At 78.0% G+C, this 2,500-nt stretch overlaps 1 non-coding gene across 1 annotated transcript; it reads right to left on the bottom strand.

The window, feature by feature from the left end:
• Nucleotides 1-1,135: 1,135 nt before the first annotated feature.
• On the bottom strand, nt 1,136-1,288 carry LOC141576574 (5.8S ribosomal RNA). Its single transcript, XR_012504990.1, has one exon. It is a non-coding gene; the product is annotated as a 5.8S ribosomal RNA (ribosomal RNA).
• Between the last annotated feature and the right edge of the window lie 1,212 nt (nt 1,289-2,500).

Here is a 2,500-nt window from a genome sequence, read left to right as displayed (position 1 = left end):
CGGCGGGAGAGGGGCCGCGCGCCAGCGAGGCGCCGAACCGCGGTCGACCGCCCGGTCCCCCTCCCCCTCAACCGACCCACCCACCCACCCACCCACGCCCGAACACGGGGTTCGGGCGGGAGGGCGGAAGGGCGGAAGGAAGAAGGGAGGCGGACGGGACGGGGACGGGAGCACGAGCCGGCGACGTGGCACGGGACGGGCAGGCGGCGAGAGGGGAAGCCGCGCGCGCGCGCGACGCCGGGCCCAGGCCGGAGGCGTCGTCGTGCCGGGGAGGAGGGTAGAGGGGGGCGGCGGCGGCAGCCGCCGGTCGGTCGGTCGTGAGGCGGGCGGGTCCGAAGAAGCCCGGCGGCCGCCCCGCGGCGACCGTCAGGGCCCCTTGCCCCACCACGCGACGCCAACCGCACCGGCGCGAGCCGCTCCGCTCCGCTCCCACCCGTCCTCCGCACGGCCACGAGACGCCCACGACGGGCGACGGGCGACGGACGCGCGGCGGCGGCGCCCCCGAAGAACGCCGCCCCGGGGGCCCAGGGGCACGAAGCGCAGCCGCGGACGCAGCCCGGGGGAAAGCGCGCAGCGGCGGGCGACGCCGCGGCGTCCCGCGGGTCGCCGCCGGGGCACGCATCCCCGGGGCGCGGCCGCGCGCGCGCCTCGGCCACGGCGAGGAGCCGCCCGTCCCGACGGGGCGAGGCGGGGGCCGCGGTGGCGCGACGGGAGGGTGGGGGCGGCGCGGCGCGGAGGCCCTAACCGCCCCCACCCACCCCGGCACCACCGCGACGCACCCGGGCACGCGCCCCGGAGAACGCTTGCGGCGCGAGGAGGGGCTCCCGGTGGGAACGCGGCGGCCGCGGCCGCGGCCGCGGCCTCGGCCACGCGCGAGCTCCCCCTCCCCCGTTTTCTCCCTTCCCTTTCGCGGGCGGCACCTCCCGGGCCTCGACGCCGCCTGCCGCCGCCGCCGCCCGCCCCCGCACCCTCCCGGGCGCGGGGGCGGGACCGGCCGGAGGAGGGACAGACGGCGCGAGGGCAGAGGCGCCGTGTCTGCACTTAGGGGGACGGAGGGCACCACGGCCCTGCGAGGAAACCCCCAGCCGCGCGACCCCGCGGGCACACACCCGGGGGGGCGCGATTGATCGTCAAGCGACGCTCAGACAGGCGTAGCCCCGGGAGGAACCCGGGGCCGCAAGTGCGTTCGAAGTGTCGATGATCAATGTGTCCTGCAATTCACATTAATTCTCGCAGCTAGCTGCGTTCTTCATCGACGCACGAGCCGAGTGATCCACCGCTAAGAGTCGTACGAGAAGTTTCTTCTGCCTTCGGTTCTGTGGCACGGCACGTCTCCCGCCCCCACCCACCCCGGGAGGGTGAGAGGGGGGGGTCGCCTCGGGCCGGCCGAGTCAGAGAGAAATCAGACCGGAGGGTCGGGAAGGTTTCACAACGGGGCGCAGCCGGCACCGACACCGCGCGTGCCGGCTCGGACACCCCACAGGCGCCCGGGGGTTCCCGCCTCCCGCGGGGACGCGCCACCACGCGGCCACCGGCCGTCCGACGGGCCCGCCGGGTGAGGCCCCACCCGACGGACACGGCGGCGGCGGCGGCGGTCGGCGACGTGGCGCGGCGCCCCGGCCCGGTGGAGGCGGAGTCCGTGGGACGAGGGACGGACCTCCCACGTCCCCACGGGCCCGACCGCCCCGACCCCAAGGCGGACGGGCGACTCCCCCGAGGGTCTTTAAACCTCCGCGCCGGGACGCGCTAGGTACCTGGAGAGGGCGAGGCGGGCGAGGCGGGGACGGCACGGACCCCCCCCCCACCAGCCCCAACCGCCGGCCACCGCGCCCCGACGCCGACCACCACACCCCGGCCACGGCCGGGGGTCCTCGCCGCCGCGGGCCCTCGACACGGGGCCACACCGGGCACCGGCCGGCCACCGCCCACGCCACCGAGTCCCACACGCCAACGCGTGCCGACGGCATCCTAAGCCCACTCACTCCCCACGAGGCCGGGCGGAGAGGGCCCTCCCCCCGCGTCCCGACGACAGACCACCCTCCTTCCCACCTCCACGCCCCCAACCCCCGGCAGGACCCCCAACCCGCACACGCGTTCCCGGGGTCCCCCTTCTCGCCACGGGGGACGAGGGGGGCCCACGATGGGACGCGGGCCACAAGCGGGCAGGGCGCCTCGGGCGCGTGGGGCGGGAACCGGGAGGCGAGAGGAGAGAGCCGGCCGGACGGGGAGAAGAGGCCCGAAGCTCGCTCGGGTGGGGGGAAAAGGCGAGAGGAGTGGCACGTGGCAAGGCGGGGCGCGGCGGGATCGGAGGAGCAAGAGGGCCCGACGACCGGCCCGGGGGAACCGGGTCCAGGGCGAGCAGCGGGAGGCGGCCACGGCCGGGAGGAGCGGCCGGCGCCGGGAAGACGAGGGCGCGGCGTGGGGAGGGGAGGGGAGGGGGGCGGGCACGGCCCACAGAGCCCTCGGACCCGCCTCTCGGGAAGTGGCGGGGAGATCGGGC

This window comes from Camelus bactrianus, unplaced genomic scaffold (assembly GCF_048773025.1).
Source record: "Camelus bactrianus isolate YW-2024 breed Bactrian camel unplaced genomic scaffold, ASM4877302v1 HiC_scaffold_135, whole genome shotgun sequence".
Taxonomy (NCBI): domain Eukaryota; kingdom Metazoa; phylum Chordata; class Mammalia; order Artiodactyla; family Camelidae; genus Camelus; species Camelus bactrianus.
The sequence above is the reverse complement of the archived record's forward strand: the minus strand, read 5'-3'. Positions and strand labels throughout refer to the sequence as shown.